Below are 25,060 nucleotides of genomic sequence, written 5' to 3' on the forward strand. Positions count from 1 at the left end.
GATAGAAAGATGGCTGAATAATAATTGTTCTGGGACCAGAGATGTATACTGGGACTGCTGCTGGCAAATGAGTCTCGCCTCAGGTTGACACCTCTGAGAAGTCTTCCTGGTGTCTACCTCTCAGGCTGGGTCAGTGCTTTCAGTTCTCAAGCACATTTGGGTCACAGTGCTTGTCATACTTTATTGTACTTATCTATTTTCCCATCTGTGTCCTTCCCTAAACTTGCAGTATTTTGAGAGAAGACAAAATCTTAATTGCTCTTGTTGCTCTTAGCAACATATACAAAATATTATCTAAATTCAATGTTTGTGTCCCTCAAAATTCATATGTTGGGGACTCGGCATGTATAAGATGAGGGGTGGTCACCACTCTTTTGTCTCTTGCTGCAGCAACAGGAGTGGGAACTTCTGGAGCGAGTTTTGGAGCGAGAATTGTTTTAAGAAAATGGCAGAGAAGCTGGACATGGGGGAAATCACCAGCTTCCATGAGGCCAAACTGAAGAAAACCGAGATGCAGGAGAACACCCTGCCACCAAAGAGACCATTGAGCAGGAAAAGCGGAGTGGAATTTCCTAAGAGCCTAGAGGACTTCCCACCCCCATCATCTCCGAGACCCTCGTTGTGATGTGGAGGAAGGAGCCACCTGCAAGATGGACATGAGCCACAAACTGCCCTGTGAACCCAGGCACTCGACGCTGAAGCCACCGGCCAGTTGGTCCCTCAGGGCACCCCAATCAGACTGCCAAATTCTCCAGTTTGCCCTGGGATATTATAGAAAATTATTTGTATGATTAATGAAAATAAAACACCTTGTGGCATGGCAAAAAAGTAAAAGAAATTCGTATGTTGAAATCCTGTCCCCCAACGTGACACTCTTAGGAGGTCCTAATAGCAGAGCCCTTAATTTCTATTAGTGCCCTTACAAAAGAGACCCCAGAGAGCTCCCTTGCTCCTTCCACTTTGTGGAAACACAGCAAGAAGACAGCTGTGCCTCAGGGGGCAGCCCCTTACCAGAGCTGGATCCTCCATGGCTTGCTCTTGGTCTTGCCAGGCTCCAGAACTAGAGAAATAAATTTAAGTTATGTATTAGCCATTCAGTCTACAGGAGTTTGTTATTGCAGCCCAAACTGAGTAAGACACACGAGGTCCTCAATGTTAAATGAATAAAATTCCTGTTACCTGAGAAGTGGCAGGGGGTCTTCTCCCACCCATGTCCCTCCTAACTTCCTAAGTTTCACAAAGAGAGTTCAGAGGGAGACAGGGGAGACTGAAGTTGCTGACAAACCGTCCCTTTAATTCCCAGAGGAAATTGTGGTTGCTGAAGCACCTCCACCCTTGACAGCTCACTCCAGCTTCTCTACCGTTCTTTGAGAGCATGACTTAAGGATTCTTGTTTTTTTTTTTTTCTTTTTTTGTTTCACGGTACTGGGGATCAAACTCAGGGCCTTATGCTTGCAAGGCAAGCACTCTACCAGCTGAGCTATCTCCCTAGCCCTAAGAATTCTTGTTTGCACTTGCCAAATACAGGTGCTGGATTATCCCTAGGCTGTATCTGTTTACCTACAGTTATACGGTTTCTTAGATAGAGGTGGAAAATAACACTGGATGCAGGTCTTTCCATTCCAAATCCAAGATGCATCTTGCTGCTTTAATTTAGAACCTCCTGGTAAATACCATTTGAAAACACACCGTATACCTCCTTTGGTTTGTCAAGGCTGACAGATTTTTCAGGAGGTTATCTTAATAGTAAAGAGGTCTGTGAAAATTGTTATGTTCATAAGATGTCAAAGAAGAGAGTAGAGGCTACCTGTGGCCTATACCCAGGCTTCCATCTGTAACCTATCTGGGGTAACAGACCAGACTTGATCAGGGTATCAAGTAAGCAGACCAATCAAGAAAAGGCATGGCCAACCTTCCAGAATCAAACAATAATGGGACACAGGGTCAATGGATGAGGTGGACATGCTAGAGGTAGCTGAAGAGCAATCAACTCTTCTTGTTCAAAAGAGTTCCTACAGGGAACAGGTAAAGATAATTTTGGAAGATTGGCTACCTTTCAGAAAGTGAAAGAGCCAGAAAAAAAGAGCCAGTGAATTTCAGAAAGTGCAGAGCCAGAAAAAAAGTGAAAGTTAAAAATAATATAAAACTTAGAACAAAACCGACTGCTCTCTCAGACATAGTTGTCTCATCCGGCTGCTTCTTGGTGGGAATCAATGTCCAGGTGAAAGCAAACAGAAGTCTTTTAGGAGACAATGACTGCTCGCAGTTGGCTGGGTGGTGAATATAGCCAAAGGACAGCTGCAGTTCTTGGCAGAGAATGTTTTCCGATACCTCATTTTCCAGGGAAAAGGAAGAACATAGACTCAGAAAACATCAAAATTGGGAGGATCCACAAGACATTAAGATTTAGAGTTTTGTAATATTAATAATGAGGTCAAACCTCCTCTTGAGTCACACCTGAGGAGAACCATCTCATGATTCGATTGTAAATCCTCCTCCCTGCTCAGCCTGTGTTTAGATGCTTTGATTGCACATTGCTTGGTAATTCTTATTAAATAATCCCCATGGTTCATCTATTCACTTATTCCTATTTCCTCCCCTTACTCTCCCCACACATCCAAAGGAGTTCCAGTGCAGTCCTCAGACTCCATTGCAAGCTTTTCCCCACTGAGGCTGGGCCATGGTGACTCACTGTTATGGATGTTTTTCTTTACTGTCTTTTCATTCACTGATGGGAGATGATTCTGAAGTTCAAATGTAATTTGAGAGTTCATAGTTGGTAATGTTTTATTTTATTTCTCTTATTTTCTGTTGGAGGTCAGTCACCTGTGAAGCATTCACTGACTCTGTGGGAGAAGATATTTCCCAACTTAACAGCTAAATGTGTCCAACAATGTAAAGTGTTGCAAAATACATGTAAAGAAGGAAAATTAAAGTGAACCTGAAAGAATTGGAGGTCTCAGGACAAGGACTTAGAACACTAAAGTCTCTTTTGTAGGTTTGTGGTAGAGTAAGAATAGGGACTGTAAAATATCAAAGGCTATGGAAAGTCATAAATGAATTTGGTCACTGAATCCTCTAAGAAATCAGAAAAGTCAATTCTAGGATCACTGAAAAAGAAAAAGGCATGATTTCAGGCAACAGGCAGTAAACATGAGATTTGTAACAAGAAGTAGTAGAGCCAGAAAGTAGACGTACCTATCAGCGACAGCTCCGTTCAAAGTTATTTGGGGAGAAGAAAGGATATTTAAGCAGAATTCTGTAACCTCATTTGGCTAACATCATTGGAGACCATCATGATCTTCAAAACATATTTCTTGGGGAGTCACATTGAGAAACTGGACTCTTGATCAGTATTCTGTGCTTGTGAATTTGTAGTTTATTTTTGCTGTTAATAACCTTACTATTTTGTACAAGTATGTCATAGACCCATTCTAAGAAATTAAAGATTAGGGAGTTTCCCATTAAAAGCTCTTAGATGTTATAAACTCTTAATTTATGATGGAGCTAACTATCTATTCCTTCTGGACTTGTACACCACCTTGGTTTTGCAAGATAATCTGGATCAGTTTCTTTTTTTAAATTTAAATTTTTTTATTTGTTCTAATAGGTTATACATGACAGCAGAATGCATTTTGACACATTTTGTACAAATGGAGCACAACTTTTCATTCCTCTGTATGTGATGCAGAGTCACACGGTCATGCAATCATACATGTACATGGGGTAATAATGTCCTTCTCACTCCACCATCCTTCCCACCCTCCCCTCCCCACCCCATCCCCTCATTCCCCTCTGCCCAATCCAAAGTTCTTCCATTCTCCCCTAGCACACCCCCACCCATTATGGACTAACATCCACATATCAGAGAGAAGATTTGCTTTTATTTTTTTGGGATTGGTTTATTTCGCCTAGGATAATATTCTATATCTCCATTCATTTACCTGCAAATGCCATAATTTCATTCTTATTTAAGGCTGAGTAATATTCCATCATGAATATGTACCATATTTTCTTTATCCATTCATCTATTGAAGGGCATCTACATTGGTCCCATAGTTTAGTTATTGTGATTTGAGCTGCTATAAACATTGATGTGGTTGTGTCACTGTAGTATGCTGATTTTAAGTCCTTTAGGTATAAATGGAGGAGTGGGATAGCTGGGTTAAATGGTGGTTCCATTCCAAGATTTCGTAGGAATCGCCATACTGCCTTCCATAGTGTTGCACCAATTTGCAGTTCCACTAGCAATGTAGGAGTGTACTTTTCCCCCAAATCCTCACCAACACTTATTGCTTGTAATCTTGATAATTGCCATTCTGAAATCTTAGGGTAGTTTTGATTTACATTTGTCTAACTGCAAGAGATGGTGAACATTTTTTTATGTTTGTTGATTGATCGTATTTCTTCTGTGAAGTGTCTGTTCAATTCCTTAGCCCATTTACTGATCTTTTTTTTTAGTATTAAGTTTTTGAGTTCTTTATATATATTGGAGATTAACATTCTATCTGAGGTGCAGGTGGTAAAGATTTTCTCCCATTCTGTAGGCTCTATCATGATGTTACTAATTGTTTCCTTTGCTGAGAAGAAGTTTTTTAGTTTGAATCCATCCCATTTATTGGTTCTTGGTTTTACTTCGTGCACTTTAGGAGTTGTATTAAGGAAGTCAGGTGCTAAGCCAACATGGTGGGAATCCTACTTTTTAAATTTAATTTAATTTAATTTTTTTATTATTGTAAACAACTGGGATACAGTTGTTTCTCTATTTGTACATGGAATCAACGCATACCATTTGTGTAATCGAAAATTTACATAGGGTAATGTTGTTTGATTCATACTGTTATTTTTTTCCCTTCCCCCCACCCCTCCCTCCCCTCTTTTCCCTCTATACAGTCTTTCCTTCCTCCATTCTTACCACCCTCCTTATCCCTAACCCTAAACCTAACCCTAACCCTAACACTAACACCTTCCACCCCCCATTATATGTCCATATCCGCTTATCATTGAGATCATTCATCCTTTAGTTTAAGTTTTTTAGCTTATTTCACTTAGCATGATATTCTCCAATTTCATTCATTTGCCTGCAAATGCCATAATTTTATCTTTATTCATGGCTGAGTAATATTCCATTGTGTATATATATATATGCCACAGTTTCTTTATCCATTCATAAGTTGAAGGGCATCTAAGTTGGTTCCACAATCTGGCTATTGTGAATTGAGCAGCAATGAACATTGACGTGGCTGCATCTCTGTGGTATGCTGATTTTAAGTCCTTTGGGTACAGGCCAAGGAGTGGGATAGCTGGGTCAAATGGTGGTTCCATTCCAAGCTTTCTGAGGAATCTCCACACTGCTTTCCAGAGTGGCTGCACTAATTCGCAACACCACCAGCAATGTATGAGTGTACCTTTTTCCCCACATCCTCGCCAACACCTACTGTTGCTTGTGTTCTTGATAATTACCATTCTAATTGGGGTGAGATGAAATCTTAGGGTAGTTTTGATTTGCATTTCTCTTATTACTAGAGATGTTGAACATTTTTTCATATATCTATTGATTGCTTGTACATCTTCTTCTGTGAAGTGTCTGTTCATTTCCTTAGCCCATTTGTTGATTGGATTATTTGTATTCTTGGTGTAGAGTTTTTGGAGTTCTTCATAGATTCTGGAAATTAGCGCTCTATCTGAAGTATGAGTGGCAAAGATATTCTCCCACTCTGTAGGCTCTCTCTTCACATTGCTGAGAGTTTCCTTTGCTGAGAGAAAGCTTTTTAGTTTGAATCTATCCCAGTTGTTGATTCTTGCTTTTATTTCTTATGCTATGGGAGTCCTGTTAAGGAAGTCTGATCCTAAGCCAACAAGTTGAAGATTTGGACCTACTTTTTCTTCTACAAGATGCAGGGTCTCTGGTCTGATTCCGAGGTCCTTGATCCATTTCGAGTTGATTTTTGTGCAGGGTGAAAGATAGGGGTTTAATTTCATTCTGTTGCATATGGTTTTCCAGTTTTCCCAGTACCATTTGTTGAAGAGGCTATATTTTCTCCATTGCATATTTTTGGCTCCTTTGTCTAGTATGAGAAAATTGTATTTATTTGGGTTTGTGTCCATGTCTTCTATTCTGTACCATTGATCTACCTATCTATTTTGGTACCAATACCATGCTGTTTTTGTTACTATTGCTTTGTAGTAGAGTTGAAGATCTGGTATTGCGATACCCCCTGCTTTGCTCTTTCTACTGAGGATTGCTTTAGCTATTCTGGGTTTTTTATTCTTCCAGATGAATTTCATAATTGCTTGCTCTATTTCTGTAAGGTACATCATTGGGATTTTAATTGGAATTGCATTGAATCTGTATAGCACTTTAGGTAGTATGGCCATTTTGACAATATTAATTCTTCCTATCCAAGAACATGGGAGATCTTTCCATCTTCTGAGGTTTTCTTTAATTTCTTTCTTTAGTGTTCTGTAGTTCTCACTGTAGAGGTATTTCACCTCTTTTGTGAGATTGATTCCCAAGTATTTTATTTTTTTCAATGCTATTGTGAATGGGATAGTTTTCCTAATTTCTCTTTCTGAAGATTCATCACATGTATAAAAATGCATTGGATTTATGAGCATTGATCTTGTAACCTCCTACTTTACTGAATTCACTTATAAGTTCTAAAAGATTACTGGTGGAATTTCCAGGTTCCTCTAAATATATAATCATGTCATCAGCGAACAGGGATAGTTTGAGTTCTTCTTTTCCTATTCATATCCCTTTAATTTCTTTGGTTTGTCTAATTGCTCTGGCTAGAGTCTCAAGGACGATGTTGAATAGAAGTGGTGAAAGAGGGCATCCCTGCCTTGTTCCAGTTTTTAGGGGGAATGCTTTCAGTTTTTCACCACTTAGAATGATATTGGCCATGGGCTTAGCGTAGATGGCCTTTACAATGTTAAGGAATTTTCCCACTACCCCAATTTTTTCTAGTGTTTGGAGCATGAAGGGATGCTGTATTTTATCAAATGCTTTTTCTGCATCTATTGAAATAATCCTGTGATTCTTAACTTTAAGTCTGTTGATATGATGAATGACATTTATTGATTTCCAGATGTTGAACCAACCTTGCATCCCTGGGAAAAACCCACTTGATCATGGTGCACTATCTTTTTAATATATTTTTGTATGCGATTTGCTAAAATTTTGTTGAGAATTTTGCATCGATGTTCATTAAGGATATTGGTCTGAAATTTTCTTTCCTCGATGTGTCTCTGTCTGGTTTAGGTATCAGGGTGATATTGGCTTCATAGAATGAGTTTGGGAGGGTTCTCTCTTCTATTTCATGGAATACTTTGAGTAGTATTGGAATGAGCTCTTTTTTAAAGGTTTTGTAGAACTCGGCTGAGAACCCAGTTCTGAGACTTTTCTTTGTTGGTAGGCTTTTGATGACCTGTTCTATTTCATTGCTTGAAATTGATCTATTTAAGTTGTGTATGTCCTCCTCGTTCAGTTTAGTTAATTCATAAGTCTCTAGAAACTTGTTGTCTTTGAGGTTTTCTGTTTTGTTGGAGTATAGATTTTCAAAATAGCTTCTAATTATGTTTTGTATTTCACTCATGTCTGTTGTGATATTTCCTTGTTCATTCCGAATTTTAGTAATTTGAGTTTTCTCCCTCTTTCTCTTTGTTAGTGTGGCTAAGGGCTTATCAATTTTGTTTAGTTTTTCAAAGGACCAACTATTTATTTTGTTAATTTTTCCAATTGTTTCTTTTGTTTCAATTTCGGTGATTTTGGCTCTGATTTTAACTATTTCCTGTCTTCTACCTCTTTTGGTGTTGGTCTACTCTTCTTTTTCTAGGGCTTTGATCTGTAGTGTTAAGTCATTTGTTTGTTGATTTCTACTTCTTTTGTTGAATGCACCGCATGAAATAAATCTTCCTCTAAGTACTGCTTTCATAGTGTCCCAGAGATTTTGATATGATGTGTCTTTGTTCTTGTTTACTTCTAAGAATTTTTTTATTTCCCTCCTGATGTCTTCTGTTATCCATTCATCATATAATAGTGTATTATTTAATCTCCAGGTATTGGAGAAGTTTCTGTTTTTTATTCTGTCATTTATTTCTAATTTCAATCCATTATGATCTGATAGAGTACAAGGTAGTATCTCTATCTTCTTGTATTTGCTAACAGTAGCTTTGTGGCATAAAATATGGTCTATTTTAGAGAAGGATCCATGTGCTGCTGAGAAGAAAGTGTATTCGTTCTTTGTTGGATGGTATATTCTATATATGTCTGTTAAGTCTAAATTGTTGATTATATTATTGAGATCTATGGTTTCTTTATTCAATTTTTGTTTGGAAGATCTATCCAGTGGTGAGAGAGGTGTGTTAAAATCGCCTAGTATTATTGTGTTGTGGTCTATTTGATTTCTGGAATTGAGAAGGATTTGTTTGATGTACATGGATGAGCCAATGTTCAGGGCACAGATATTTATGATTGTTATGTCTTGCTGATTCATGCTTCCCTTAAGCAGTATGTAATGTCCTTCTTTATCCCTTCTGACTAGTTTTGGCTGGAAGTCCACGTTTTCTGAAATGAGGATGGATACTCCAGCTTTTTTGCTGTGTCCATGTGCATGGTATGTTTTTTCCCATCCTTTCACCTTTAGTCTATGGGTATATCTTTCTATGAGATGAGTCTCTTGCAGGTAGCATATTGTTGGATTTTTCTTTTTAATCCAATTTGCCAGTCTATGTCTTTTGACTGATGAGTTCAGGCCATTAACATTCAGGGTTATTATTGTGATATGATTTGTATTCCTAGTCATTTGACCCATTTTTGTTTTTTGACATGATTTGGTTTCTCCTTTATTTGGCTATTCCTTTAGGCTAGTTCCTCCCGTTGCTATTTTGCATCGTTGTTTTTCATCTCTTCCTCATGGAATATTTTGCTGAGAATGTTCTGTAATGCTGGCTTTCTTTTTGTAAATTCCTTTAGCTTTTGTTTATCATGGAAAGATCTTATTTCGTCGTCAAATCTGAAAGTAAGTTTTGCTGGGTATAAGATTCTTGGTTGGCATCCGTTTTCTTTCAGGGCTTGGTAAATGTTGTTCCAGGCCCTTCTAGGTTTTAGGGTCTGGATTGAAAAATCTGCTGATATTCTTGTTGGTTTCCCCCTGAATGTAATTTGATTCTTTTCTCTTACGGCCTTTAAAATTCTGTCTTTATTTTGTATGTTAGGTATTTTCATAATAATGTGCCTTGGTGTGCATCTGTTGTAATTTTGTATATTTGGAGTCCTATAAGCCTCTTGAACTTGATTTTCCATTTCATTCTTCAGATTTGGGAAATTTTCTGATTTTATTTCATTGAATAGATTGTTCATTCCTTTGGTTTGTTTCTCTAAGCCTTCCTCAATCCCAATAATTCTTAAATTTGGCCTTTTCATGATATCCCATAATTCTTGTAGATTCTGTTCATGATTTCTTACCATCTTCTCTGTTTGGTCAACTTTTTTTTCAAGATTAAGTATTTTGTCTTCAATGTCTGAGGTTCTGTCTTCCAGGTGTTCTATCCTATTGGTTATGTTTTCTATGGAGTCTTTAACTTGGTTTATTGTTTCCTTCATTTCAAGGATTTTTTTTTTTTTTTTTTTTTTTTTCAGAATCTCTAACTCCTTATTGACATGATCTCTTGCTTCCCGTGTTTGGTCTTTTAACTGTTGATTGACACGATCATTTAATGCCTGCATTTGCTCTTTCATCTCCTCATTTGCTTCCCTGATTGTTTTAATTATGTACATTCTGAACTCCCTTTCTGACATTTCTTCTGCTGTGCTGTCATTGGGTTTTATTGATATAGTATCTAGGTTTGTTTGGGACATTTTCTTCCCTTGTTTTCTCACATTGGTCAGATGTCAATGGGTTTCTGAGGTATTGCAGATTTCCTCTATTGGCTTATAGTGTCCCTGTAGATTTCCAGTATATCACCTCCTAGCCTTCAGTAGCCTGAAGTCTTGGAGGAACTTGAAAATGCAGTGCTTCTGAACAAAGCTGCCCCTAGCCCGCTACTGGTTCCAGGGCTTGTACCTGGCTCTGTGCGGAAAGGCTCTCACTGGGGGGCCTGCTCCAAGAAGCTGGCCCTGTGGGAGGAACCCACTGCTGGTGTGAGCAGGGCTGCCTGGGGAAGAATCTAGCTGCTGTGCCCTGTTCTGATAAGCTGCCCCTATCCGGGCCTGCTGCCCAGGCCGAGCTTCACCCAGTGGGAGAGACTCACCCCGTGGCTCTATCTTAGTCCGAGTCTCTCAATGCCTCCCCTTCTTAAATCCTGGGTTCTGGAGCGACTGGAGATGCAGTCACCCTCTAGTCCGCCATCTTGGATCGCCCCGTGGAAAGAGCCTGCGATCGCAGGGGGCAGGGCCGCCTTGAGAAGTCTCTGGCTGCCCTGCCCTGGTCCCAGAGGCTGCCTGCGGGTTGAAACTCTCCGTTGGCGGGACTTGTGGCTGGCTCTGTGTAGAAAGGCTCTCACTGGGCGGTCTGCTCCAAGAAGCTAACCTTGAAAGGCGCCTCCCGTCGGAGGGAGCCGAGCTGTTTAGGGAAGTCCCTGTCTGCCCTGTCCTGGTCCCTGAAGCTGCCTGGGGAAGACTCTAGCTGCCCAGCCCTACTCTGATAAGCTGCCCCTATCTGGGCCTGCCGCCCAGGCCGAGGTTCACCCGGTGGGGGAGACTCACCCCGTGGCTCTATTTTAGTCCGAGTCTCTCAATGCCTCCCCTTCTTGAATCTTGGGTTCTGGAGCGACAGGAGATCCAGTCACCCTCTAGTCCGCCATCTTGGATCACCCCCGGAATCCTACTTTTTCTTCTAGTAGACACAGGGTCTCTGTTCTAGTGCCTAAGTCTTTGATCTACTTTGAGTTGATTTTTGTGCAGGGTAAGAGATAGAGGTTTAATTTCATTTTGTTTACCTATGGATTTCCAGTTTTCCCAGCACCATTTCTTGAAGAGGCTATCTTTTCTATAATGTATGTTTCAGGCATCTTCGTCTAATATGAGATAACTGTGTTTATGTGGGTTTGTCTCTGTGTCTTCTGTTCTGTACCATTGGTCTACCTGTATATTTTGGTGCCAACACCATGGAGTTTTTGTTATTATTGCTCTGTAGTATAGTTTAAGGTCTAGTATTGTGATACCTCCTGCTTCACTCTTCCTGCTAAGGATTGCTTTGGCTCTTCTGGGTCTCTTATTTTTCCAAATGAATTTCATGACTGCTTTTTCCTATTCTGTGAAGAATGTCATTGGGATTTTTATTGGAATTGCATTGAATTTGTATAGCACCTTTGGTAGTATGGCCATTTTGACAATATTATTTCTGCCTATCCAAGAACATGGGAGATCTTTCCATCATTTCTAAGGTCTTCTTCTATTTTTTTCCTTAGTGTTCTGTAGTTTTCATTGTAGAGATCTTTCACCTCTTTTGTTAGATTGATTCCCAAGTATTTTATTTTATTTTTTTAGGCTATTGTGAATGGTGTAGTTTTCCTAATTTTCTCTTCCAGTGAATTTGTCGCTTATGTATAGGAATGCATTTGATTTATGGATATTGATTTTATTTCATGCTACTTTGCTGAATTCATTTATGAGTTCTAGAAGTTTTCTGATGGAATTTTTGGATCTTCTAATGTAGAATCATGTCATCAGCAAAAAGTGATAGTTTGTGCTCTTTTTCCTTTAATTTCTCTCATCTGTCTAGTTGCTCTGGCTAGAGTTTCAAGGATGTTGAATAGAAGTGGCAAAAGAGGGTATCCCTGTCTTGCTAAAGTTTTTAGAGGGAATGCTTTCAGTTTTTCTCCATGTAGAATGATGTTGGCCCTGTCTTAGCATAGATAACTTTTACAATGTTGAGGTATGTTCCTACTATCCCTAGTTTTTATAGTGTTTTGAACATGAAGGAGTATGTATGTTGTCAAATGGTTTTTCTGCATCTATTGAAATAATCATATGATTCTTGTCTTTAAGTCTATTGATGCGATGTATTACATTTATTGATTTCTGAATGCTGAACTAACCTTGCATCCCAAACTCAATCATGGTGCATTATCTTTTTAATATGTTTTTGTATGCAACTTGCCAGAATTTTATTGAGAATTTTTGCATCTATGTTCATCAGTGAAACTGAAGTTTTCTTTCCTTGATGCCTCTTTGTCTGGTTTTGGTATCAGGGTGATACTAACCTCATAGAATGAGTTTGGGAGAGTTCCCTCCTTTACTCTATCATGGAATGTTTTGAGGAGTATTGGTATTAGTTCTTCTTTGAAGGTCTTATAGAACTCTGCTGAGAATCCATCTGGTCTTGGACTTTTCTTGGTTGGTAGACTGTGGGAAGCCATACATGTTTAGCAGAATCGGACTTGGCTGAGCCATGGGATACAGAGGTCTGACTCCCAGGAACTGGCAGTCATGAGAGACTGTCTCAGATAGCCTGGGGTAGGTGGCCCTGTACAGAGTTGGCTCACCATCTGAGGAATGCTAATTCTCTAAGCAAATGGCTTCCTTAACTCCACCCCATCCTGTTTCTCACAGAAGAAACCCCTCCTGGTCCTGACCCCTTTACCTGTGGGACTATAAATAAAGGTGAAGGTGGGCTCCTCCATCTTGTTGGAGGTCAGATCTTGGCATGGCCTGATCTGTCACACCCCCTTCAATTTGAAAAGATTATTGACTCTTGTGTTTATTTGATTAGATAAGTTACTTGGTGACTTGGTGACTAATCAGTAGTCCACACCATCTCTGACAGAATCCTTTCCCCCATCTACACTGGATGTGCGGGACCCCCACAGTAGGCTTTTGATGGCATCTTCTATTTCAGTGTTGAAATTGATCTGTTTAAATTGTGTATGTCTTCCTGATTCAGTTTGGGTAGATCATATGTCTCTAGAAATTAGTCGATGTCTTTGAGATTTTCTGTTTTATTGGAGTATAAATTTTCAAAATAGTTTCTAATTATCTTCTGTATTTCAGTAGTGTCCATCATGATATTTCCTTTTTCATCACCAATTTTACTAATTTGAGTTTTCTCTCTGTTTCTCTTCATTAGTATAGATAAGGGTTTATCAGTTTTATTTATTTTTTTCAAAGAACCAACTTCTCATTTTGTCAATTTTTTCAATTGTTTCATTTCAATTCCATTGATTTCAACACTGATTATAATTATTTCCTGTTTTCTACTGATTTTGGTGTTGATTTGTTCTTCTTTTTCTAGGGCTTTGAGATGTAATGTTAGGTTATTTATTTGCTGACTTTTTGTTCTTTTAATGTCAGAGCTCAATGCAATGAACTTTCTTCTTAACACTGCCTTCATAGTGTCCCAGTTATTTTGATATGTTGTACCAGTATTCTCATTTACCTGTATTTAAAAAATTTCCTCCCTGATTTCTTCTGCTATCCATTCATCATTCAATAGCATGCTATTTAGTCTTCAGGTGTTGGAGTAACTTCTATTTTTTATTTTATCATTCCTTTCTAATTTCATTCCATTATGATTTGATAGAATGCAGGGTAGCATTTATATTTTTCTTTTTTTTTTTTGTATATGCTGAGACTTTCTTTGTGGCATAACATTTGATCTGTTTTAGGGAGGGACCCTACGTGCTGTTGAGAAAAAAGTATATTCACTTGATCATGGATGAAATACTCTATATAATGTCTGCTAAGTCTAAATCATTGATTGTATTATTTAGTTCTATAGTTTCTTTGTTTAGTTTTTGTTTTGAGGATATATTCAGTGGTGAGAGAGGTATGTTAAAGTCATTCAGTATTATTGTGTTGTGGTCCATTGATTCTTGAAATTGAGAAGGGTTTGTTTAAGTGTATGTAGATGCTCCATTGTTTGGGGCATATATATTTATGATTGTTATGTTTTGTTGATGTAAGTTTCCCTTAAGCATTATTAAATGTCTTTCTTTATCCCTTCTAGCTTTGGTTTGAAATGCACTTTGTCTGATATGAGGATGGAAACACCTACTTGTTTACACAGTACATGTGATTGATATGTTTTTTTCTAATTTTTCACCTTCAGTCTGTGGATGTCCTTTTCTAGGAGGTGAGTCTCTTGAAGACAGCATATTGTTTGATCTTTTTTAAAATCCAATCTGCCAGTCTATGTCTTTTGGTTGATGAGTTTAGTCCATTAACATTCAGGGTTATTATGGAGCTATGGTTTGTATTCCTGGTCATTTTGTTTTAGTTTTGGTTTTTAACTTGACTTAGTTTCTCCTTTGATTGACCTTTATTTTAGTGTAGTTCCTCCCTTTGCTGGTTTTCATGTTTTTTTTTTTTCATTTCCTCTTCATGTAGTGTGGGTTTTCTAGTTGTGAACTCTTTAACTTTTGTTTGTCATGGAAGGTTTTTAATTTCATCTTCAAATTTGAAGCTTAATTTTGCTGAATATAAAATTCTCAGATGGCATCCATTTTTTTTCAGACCTTGATCTGTTATTCTAGGACCTCCTGGCATTTAGGGTCTGACTTGAGAAATAGCTGAAATCTGAATTGGTTACCCCTATATGTAATTTGATTATTTTCTCTTGCAGTCTTCAAAATTCTATCCTTATTCTGTATGTTAGTCATTGTCATTATAATGTCCTTTGGTGTGGCTCTGCTGCAATTTTGTACATTTGGAATCCTGTAAGCCTCTTGTATTTGATTTTCCATTTCGTTCTTAAGATTTGGGAAGTTTTCTGATATTATGTCCTTGAAAAGAGTGTGCATTCTTTGGTTTGTATTTCCACACCTTTGTCTATTCCAATAAATCTTAAATTTGGTCTTTTCATGTTATCCCATATTTCTTGCAAATTCTGTTCATGGTTTCTTACCATCTTCTCTGTGTAGTTGACTTTATTTTCAAGAGCATATATTTGTCTGGTGTTCTGCATTCTAAGTGGTCTAGTCTGCTGGTGATACTTTCCATTGAATTTTTAATTTGGTTTATTGTTTCCTTCATTTTTAAGGATTTCTGCTTGATTCCTTTTTATAATCTCTGCCTCTTTTTTTTGAATTTCAAAAGACAACTTTATCTAGACAGGAACCTCTCAAACAGAACACAGAGAAGTTAGGCAGTAGTTATTAAAATACACTCTTGCCGAATGATTTAACATTAGAACACAACAGAGAGCAGGGAGATGTGGGATAAGCCATCCATCCATCGAAGAGTCTGAGTCACTCACCCACTGTTATCCTGCTGAAAGGTAGCCAGATGTGGGTGACAGTCTCCCCTCCTTTCCCCAATCTCACACCTCTGCTGCCTACCCACACTCCTTCCTAGCATCCTTCAGAGCAGGAAGGGGAAAGGAGGCACCATCCTATTTCTTCTCTTTTGGGGTCCAGGCACACTTCTCCACTCTGAAGGAAGCAGGCTAGGTCTGTGTCTTCCAGGGGGCACTGGACTGAGGATGTCTATGGCAGTAGGAAAAGGAGACAGGCAGGCTACTCCGGGGGAGACCAAAGCCCTTTGGCCAACAGTGCCCAGAGAAAAAGGGCTGTAGCTGGTAAACCAAACAGGGGATAGGGATCTCAAAACACACAGCAGACCCCACCCTACCACCCAACCTCCACCCACATGCAGGCTCCCAGAGCAGCAGGGCACTCATAATAAGGCTCCTGAGGATGAGATGACACGGTTCAATACTTGTAGATGATATCATCCCAGCAAGGGCTTCTGTCAGGACAGGAACCCAGTGTACTTTGAGCAGGCATCTTGAGCACAGTGGGGCATGAAGAGGCAGTTTGGTACCTAGCACATCCTAGGACCACCCCTGGACTATTCCAGCCTGGTTCCAGGGCTGGGCCTCAAGGCCAAGGTGGCTCCTGCTAAAGGCAGACACCAGTTCAGACCAATCCTGTAGTTGCCTGTAACCAGGAGGGGGCTCACAGGTCAGTATAATTCCCACCACAGGAAGTTCAGGTGGGTGCTGGGAGGCATCAGGCTGTTGGCACCTCCTCCTGGTATCCACAGGAAAGACTTGTTTAGGCGTGCAGGCCCCAGGCAGTTGCCAAGACAGTCTTGTAGTGAAGAGGCAAATAAAAACCAGTTTTGAAAGCACCCACTGCTTTGATCCTAATGTTCAAAGTCAAATTCCAAGTCAAGGCAGGTATGCCTCCATGTTGAGCAGCTGAGGGCACCAGTGTCTGGATCTTCGCCAAAATGGGCTCTACCAGCTGACCATGCTAACACCAGCAGAAGAGTCCCCTTTCCTAGCCTAATCTTCAGCCTGCTAGATGGTGGAACCACAATCTTCATATACTGCCTATCTCAGGCCCTTCCAGACATCTCCCAAAAGTTACCTTTAGCGTACTGGGTAAAAGACGTTTAGATGGGTCCTGCCCTTGGTGGAAGCCAATCCTCGCAGAAAGACAAGCTGAACAACGGGCTCATAAATTTGTGAGACTTAGCAACCACTGCCCCCTCACAGGCTTTGGGCCTGAACTGCTGGCCTACTACCTGGTGCTGGCCACTGTGGTAGGCAGATTCACCCCAATCCCCATGGTGCCCAAGGAGAGGATTTCCCCAAGTGTTCAAATTCTGCCCACCCCAGCCTTATCACCAGGGACCCCTCCCCCACCCCACTTATTGAAGTTAATATCATTAATGCAAAAATGAAATCCAGAGGTATACTGAGGATCAATAAAGAGCTGGCTTTGAATTCCCTCCCACAGAGCCTTTTGGGGTTAGCTGAAAATGAGCCCTTCAGCATCTATGGGAGACACTCAGAGTTTCATTTTCCCAAAAATACACCTTTGGGGGCCTCAAACTCTTTCTAAAAATCATAACCAGACATATAAACTTGAATGTTCCCCACCCTTCCACTATCCCTTGTTTCTTCTGGGAAACTCCAAAATAAAAATGGCCAGTCTGGACAGCTCCAGGTCCTCTTCTTGGACGTCTCTTCTTCCTCGGGACTGCAGTTCTGATGTGAGTGACGGTGACGATCCAGCGCCGGCCTCCATGGGCTGCATCACATGATTGCACAGCATGAATTTTGTTTCCGGGCAGTTTTATAGAAGGCTTTGGACTGTGTTCCCAGTACTTCTGATTTGGACACCAAGTCATCAAGCTTCTAGCCTCGTTCTAACAAAGACTCCATGGTATTATGCAGAATGATTTTGGTCTCATCTAGTTCGGCCTGTACTTTACACATGGGATCAGCTTCTTGGGGTTCTGGTATCTACTAAGGTGACCGTCCAGGGCTGTGTATTGGATTGTAGCAGGGGATCCTACTGGCCAAGTTATACTGTCAACCTGCTTGGAGAATTCATCTAGTACCTTCTCCAGCAAGGTAAAGGCCACCCGGGATGGGTATTCACTGTCAGCAATAGCGACGCCTGCAAGATTGTCATTCCGGACATAGACATGGCAAAGATATTCTTGTTCTTTGACAGAAGCTCTGCTGCCTCTTGCTGAGCGCTCCACGATTAGTTGACTTGTGAAGGTTATGAATTCCTGAACACTCCAGGATCCCGGTTCAAGTGTCAGGCAAGTTACTATGCTGTGACTCATCTGTAAAATCAAAATCTGGACCTCTGGAAGAAACTGAAAGAAGACACGTCGTAAGCGGCTTTGAGCAGTATTGCTTTGGGCTCACTTTTGTAGAGGACACTGAGGCTGTACAGCTTCATGGCGGCAGGACCTCGGGCGGCCTACCGGCCTGGCCACGGGACCCACTTGCAGACAGCAGCGCGGCCGCGGCCGGTTGGCACCGCCGCCGCCGCCTCAGGGCGTCCCAGCAGCAGGCTGCTGACGAGGCTGCGCCGGCTTCCTCCTCCGAGTTCGGGGTTCACTCTCTCTGCCTCTTTATTGAAGTAATCTTTTACTTCCTGTATTTTCTCTTCAATACCATTCTTTATTTCAATGATCAGTCCTACAATGTATCTTCTAAACTCCTTCTCTGACATTTCTTCTACTGTGTTGTTTATGAATTCTATTATTGGAATAACTTGGTTTGTTTGAGGCACTTTTTCCCATGTTTTTTCATGTTGCTTTTGTGTCTTCCCCTCTAGCAGTATGAAACTGAGACAGTACAGTTTCTACTCCGTAGTCTTACAGTGTCCTTGAAGGCTTCTAGTACCTCACCTGCAGGTACTATGACAATGGGCTTCCAGGCAACTAGTGGACAGCAGGTGATTCCCTAGTGGCCTGTGCATGGTCTTTAGGCTAAGGGCAGGTGATCGGTGAGTGGACGTCAGGTGGCAGGTCTGGGTGGGTTTCTTCAACACAGAATTCTGAAGACATTAGTCACTGACTTCTGTCACCAATCATCCTATAGGAATTCTAAAGCCAGACTGCTTTATTTGTCTTCATGACTTGCTCTTTTCCTATTAAATAAGAATTTTATTTAAACCTTGGAATTCAATAACATAACTATGATTTCAGTACTTCTTTCCTAATTATTGATTTTTCCTGGACCATTCTGCATCCTTTAAATATGTAAATTTTTCTTTACTTCAAAGGAAATCTCTTTTACTATAACTTAATGTATTTTCCATTCTATTCATTGAATTTTCTATAATAGTAATATGCCTCATGTTGGACCATTGTTGGTTTTTTCTGTTCTTTGCATCTATTATCTTTTTTCTTATTGTTTTGGGATCTTGGTCTCTTTTTCCTTCTATGTTCACTATGATTAAATTCTCTTTATATATTTGAAATTGTTTTCAGCTGTGTCTATTATGTCCCATGTTCCATGATTGATTGTTTTAGTTTTTGGTATCTTTGCAATTTTCATCTTGTTCTATTGTTTTACTATCTTTTGTAGCATTATTCATTTCATTTTCTATTGAAGTCTGTAGAAAATACTGTCAAGAGATTTTCTTCTACGTTAGGTTTCTGAACAGTTTGGGGTATTCATGACTTTTTTCTCTTCTCTCTCATGCATCTGGCTGCAGTATGTTCTCTTAATGCTACATCATTTCTTTTTATCTTCCATGCTCAGTGTGGACAAACTGAACTCCTGCTTGTTCTAATAACATATTCCTGCTTGTTCTAATAACATATACAGAGCTTTCCTGCCTCTTTTCTTACCCTATTAGTGATTTCTTTGTCTTCCTTTTCAGAGCTGCCTTTTATTGTGAGTTGTATGAATTTTTGAAAAAACAGTCTGAAGGCTTTGGAGAGATTTTGGAGAGTTCTGCATGGGTTGTGTGTAGACTTTGAAAGATGTGAGACTTCTCTTTACTCTAAGACTTTTTCAAATACCCCATATTAGGACTTACTGCACTTGGTTGGAACAATTTTCTATTCTTGCAGAGGAGAGGGGCTGGATTTAACCTATCCAGACAAATCTCTGTATCTGTTCTACAAGTCAGTGTGGATCATTGTGAGGCAGAGGCTTGCACCCAGGAAACAGATCCAGGACCTGACAGGTGGAAGAACATGTGAGACACAGTTGGGATAGTAGACATGTCTTATATAGAGGTGACCATAGACTTTAACCAGCCCCCAGCTCCAGCTTCAGCCCCTTGTCAGTTCCCCATCCCACCATCAAGCCATTTCCATGACCTTTTTTATATGCAGGTTACATAAGGGGGCACATGCTCACAGGCAAATGTTTATGACCTTGAGTACATATGCTGAATCAGGGTGTTCATGACCTTGACTACATACACCCAGAACCCGTCCAAAGCCCCAGTGAGGGAACCTAACTATAGCCAACTTGAACAACAACCAAACTTACTTCAGAGAAGTAATCCTGCTTGTTTGTTATCACTGTTTGCACTCATCTGTCTTTCTCCTGTAGCTATATCTCTTCCTTGCCAGAAGAAGAAAAACAAAACAAAAGAGAATCTGGCTCCTCTTTTAGTTCTGAGGGAGAAGTCTCTGAAGTTCTTGGTGTACCTGCCTATACCTGAAAGCACATTTTTTGACTTGATATTATTGGGACTGGTTACGTCTGGGTTATTCAGGCCATTTTACCTTCTTTTTCCTTGATTCAGTCTGGATATACCCAAGTGGAGTACTAGGAAGTCCCCCTGTCTCTTGGGGTTCCTATGGTGATAGATGTAGGAGTTGGGAGAGTTTCTACAACTTCCCCCACACTGTGCACACTTGGGAGCTGTTAGTGATGATGCTTAGGTTTGTTGATTCATATTCTTATCCAACATAGAGTTTGCTAAGTTGCAGAATCTTCTTCTCCTTTAGTACCCTGGCTCAGCTATCTTTCTATAAGTTTATATCATATTGTTAGTTGTAGTGATAATTTTCACTTTTTAAATAAAGTATTATTTTTGTTGTGTCTTCTGTGTGGGGTGGGGTGGATGCTAGGATCTGCTGTCTTTACCTGCCAGAGCCCTTCTCCTGTTGTTAATGATTGGAGTTTTATTGTTATTAATTTTAGACGTGTTCCTAACTGACTTCTTGAAGTAACAACATTAGTTTGTTGATATGCTGCATTAGCTTTGGGTTGAGAAATGGTAAAGGGTTTAACAATAGTGTTCTTGACATAGTCCCCTATGGGATTGCCCAGATTCTAGGAAATGCTCTAACAGTAAGTTTCTAGCTGAAACTTTCTCTGCCTTTAGGGAATATCCACATAAAATAGTAAAAAATGGTTTGAAATCAAAAGATATAGTAGAAAAGGCATGAGCTCTTATTTCTTCTTCTGTCAAATGAGTTTGGGTTATAAATCTAGCTCCTACCACATACATGTGTGACTTTGGTCAAATTCTTTAACCTCCCTCTTAAGCTTCAGATTCTTCATTTGGTAAATGAAAAAAAAAAAAAAAACTTCATTATTCAGTCTTATGGGGAGGATTAAATGAGATGGCATATTCAAAGCATGGTTCTGGGAAATGGTAGGTCCACTCTCCCTTCCCCCCATCTTTTCCCTCCCGACCCTCCTTCCTTATCTGCATATATTGCCATCTTATCTGATCTAATAGGATAGAGATCGCTTTTCTCAATGAATCTGGGAGCCTACTACACATCATAATTTTCATAGATGCTTTTCTTACCTTATAACATGATCTCCTTAAACAGAAAGAGGATGGGATGAGCTCATGTGGCAGGTGGTAGAATGTTTGCTTTCCGATCTATCCCCATACAATGGGTTTTGCTTTCCTTTAAAATTTGATGTGTGTGAAATCCAAGATATTATCAAAAGTGATTATATATAATAACTAATTGTTCTCTGGGGGAGGGCACTTGACAAGGCCCACAAGGCTGAATACATAGTCCTGCAATGTAGGTACTTAAGGCCAAGGTGTTGGATTTTAGATGATTCACAGTAGATATACTTCCCTCTGATTGTCACCTTTGAGAAAAAGGGACTTTCAGAAAGAGAGTGGTTGAATGTCACTTTTGGGGGCATTGTCTTCTCATCGCCAGGGAAGGCAGGGGCATGACTGGACCAGAGCCTAGCACTCTACTTGTCTGCCCCTTGAGAGGTGTGTCTTAAGTGGGACCTGGCCATAACAACATCTGCTGAGTGAGAGGAACAGCTTGAAAGCCTCCCAGAAGGATGGACGAGCTGCAGGAGGCACAGATTGTGGCTGCGGAGCCGACTCAAGATGAATTACTGTAGATGCATCACTGCCCCTGTCTTTGGGAGCTGATTAAACTGGACCAGATGTGGGAACAATGCTCTTGCTCTGTGTGGCCACTGTTATCCAGAGGAAGAACTGGGAGTCTTAGGGAGAATCATTGTGCAGATAACAGTAAGCACAACTTTCATTAATAGAATGCAGCTGGGGTCTACCTAGTTACATTTCTGATTAATCAATGGATCACCAGATAGCCCCATATGCTTTCAAAGCATGATTCTATACTATAGGTGTTCTTGCTTCCATAAGTTTATGACTCGGAACATAACATTTTTGTTGACGATCTGATTCTTAATTCACTCTGAACAAACATTCTCAGCATTGACATTGTCAAAAGTGCCAAGTATTAAACGAAACTGTATGGGACTTAGAACATAACAACATAATCTTAGAAATATTTTGTCTTTTCTTATGTTATGGGTTCAACTTTTTTTTTTTTTTTTTTTTTTTGAGGTGCTGGGGATGGAACCCAGGGCCTTGTGCTTGCAAGGCAAGCACTCTGCCAACTGAGCTATCTCCCCAGCCCTGGGTTCAACTTTTTACTCCCAAAATTCATAGGTTGAAGTCCTAACCACTAGTACCTCAGAATATGACTGTATTTAGATATGGGTTCTTTAAAGAGGCAATTGAGTTGACATGAGTCTTTGGGGTGGGCCCTGATCCAATATGATTACTGTCTTTATAAGAAGAGGAAAGTTGGACCCAGACATGCACATACAGAATGAAGGTGATATAAAGAGACACAGGGAGAAGATGACTATCTATAATCCAAGGAGAGAACCTGGTATAGATCCTGCCCTCAGTTCTCAGAAGGACATCATTATTTCAGACTTGCAGCCTCCAGAACTGAGGCCTTACGTTTCTGTGGTTAAGTCACCTGGTCTACTACTTTTTAATAGTATTCCTAGCAAACTAATATAACCAGTTTCCAATTTTTCCCTCTCATGCTGACATCTCTGGAGTTGTCTCCTTCTCTCTTCCTTTCCCCTTATCTATCCTCTCTGGTAGCCATTCTAAAATGCGTCTCTTCATTCCTGTGGCTGAGTGTGAATGCGCGGGAGAGGGAAATTGAAAGTTGTGAGGAAATGCGAATACGTAAAGAGTCTGGGTGGTTGTGACGGAAGTGAGACATCATTCCATTTAATGTGTAAGATACGTTGTTTTAAATATCAATTTCCTGCAAGTGGTCACTTCCTCATATTTATATCACTTCCATCAGGAAATTGAAAATCTTGTATTGGGTGGATAACATCAGACCATAAGAACAATAAGGATTTAAAATATAGTGCTTGTACTTATGACTAAAAACTTAAATCTGCAAGCACTAACATGATGGAAGACCAAATGGTGCTGTTGGAGAGAGTGGGAGAGCAGAACTTCGTTAAGGGTGTCTTAAAAATGCTCTTTGAGCTCATACATCTAGCTGCCATCTAAGGTTTAATTTGTGTTCCCCCAAAAGTTGACCCTAAGACAAGAATTTTGGTCAAGTGTTTTATTTGACAGGTGATCTTAGGAAGCAGAAGTGAAGAGACAGGGCAGTAGACCAGGAAGGTTAGGAAGTCAATAAAGATTTATAATGAGCGGGTTATCAGTGTGGACAGTTGGGGCTCAGCCTCAGTGAGGACCTTGGAACTATGTAGAACATGCCTTAGAGTGGACCCATGAAAGGGTAAGGAATTTGGGATATTCATCCACAGGTTTCCATCCCTCTTTGGTTGAGGGTCACTCTTTAGGTATTGATTTGCTCATGTTCTGGTCTGCTCCATGCTAGTGGCTGAAGAAGTCCCTGAGACACAAATGTTGGCAGGAATTTGTGTGCATGGCAACTGTCTGCAGTTGGTCTCATATTTGGGAAGGAGGATGCCAGTAGCATTTGCTACAGTTAGGTAAAACCCAGAGGAAAATGAGGCCATGTATTTGAACTGTTGAGCTCATTTGGATCCACACACTTAATGATCCCAAAGGAACTTCTGCCTCGTGAATATTTCTGGAGTCATCCAGTTCTTCCATCTTTAGTGTCACTACCTAACTATAGGCCACTATCATCTTTCACCTAGATCCCCATCCCTGCCTCTTGTTCTGCTTGCCCTCAATCATTTCTCCACCCTGCTGCTAGAGGAAACCTTCTAATATGAAAATAAAATCATGGCAGTCTTTAAAAAAAAAAAAATTCTTCCAATGACTCCTTGAAGTCCACTCTTTTAAAAAAAATTTAAATTTGTTTTAGTTAGTTATACATAACAATAGAATGTACTTTGATACATCATAGATAATGGAGTATAATATCTCATTTTTATACGTGATGTAGAAGTCCACTCTTAATGATCTTATGAGAACTTCCATGGTCTGCCTTCTCCTTACCTCTTCAGCTCCTTCCCATTTGACTTATATCATGGAATCAACCAACCTTTCTTTTCCATCTCCAGCCCCACTTCAACCCTCCTCCCGCCTCTTTTTTCTACCTGTCTCCCTGACCATTTTTACTTCTGAATTTTTATGCACACAGTCCTTCCTCTGCCTTTTCCTTCTCCCTCACTCCCTTTTTCCTTGCCAACTTATATTGACTTTTCAGGTCTGAACCTAATTATCTTTTCAGAAAACTTTTCTTTTTCCCTAACCCAGAATATCTCCCAGGCCTTAAGCTTCCACAGCCCCCTGCAGATTCTCTATCATCATCCCACAGTATTTTATTTTATTTTATTTATTTATTTTTTTTATTTATTTATTTATTTTTTTACGTTTACATAGGGTAATGATGTTTATTATATTTTTCCCCTCCCCCCCACCCCTCCCACCCCTCTTTTCCCTCTACACAGTCCTTCTTTCCTTCATTCTTACTGCTCTCCTTAGCCTAACTCTAAACCTAACCCTAAACCTAATGCTAGCCCGTCCCACCCCCCATTATATGTCCTCATCCGCTTATCAGCGAGATCATTCATCCTTTAGTTTTTTGAGATTGGCTTATGTCACTTAGCATGATATTCTCCAATTTCGACCATTTGCCTACAAATGCCATAATTTTATCATTCTTCATTGCGGAGTAATATTCCATTGTATAAATATGCCACAGTTTCTTTATCCATTCATCAACCGAAGGACATTTAGGTTGGTTCCACAATCTGGCTATGGTGAATTGAGCAGCAATGAACATTGATGTGGCTGTATCTCTGTAGTATGCTGCTTTTAAGTCCTTTGGGTATAGGCCAAGGAGTGGGATAGCTGGGTCAAATGGTGTTTCCATTCCAAGCTTTCTGAGGAATCTCCACACTGCTTTCCAGAGTGGTTGCACTAATTTGCAACCCCACCAGCAATGTATGAGTGTTCCTTTTTCACCACATCCTCGCCAACAACTATTGTTGCTTGTATTCTTGATAATCGCCATTCTAATTGGAGTGAGATGAAATCTTAGGGTAGTTTTGATTTGCATTTCCCTTATTACTAGGGATGTTGAACATTTTTTCATATATCTGGTGATTACTTGTACATCTTCTTCTGT

At 40.0% G+C, this 25,060-nt stretch overlaps 2 pseudogenes; one reads left to right on the plus strand and one right to left on the minus strand.

Annotated features, from left to right (window-relative positions):
- The first annotated feature begins 445 nt into the window (after positions 1 to 445).
- On the plus strand, positions 446 to 576 carry LOC124992396 (thymosin beta-10-like; annotated as a pseudogene).
- Positions 577 to 16,844: 16,268 nt separating this feature from the next.
- LOC124993342 (synaptobrevin homolog YKT6-like) lies at positions 16,845 to 17,679 on the minus strand (annotated as a pseudogene).
- Positions 17,680 to 25,060: the final 7,381 nt, after the last annotated feature.

Source organism: Sciurus carolinensis, chromosome 9 (genome assembly GCF_902686445.1).
Source record: "Sciurus carolinensis chromosome 9, mSciCar1.2, whole genome shotgun sequence".
Classification (NCBI taxonomy): Eukaryota; Metazoa; Chordata; class Mammalia; order Rodentia; family Sciuridae; genus Sciurus; species Sciurus carolinensis.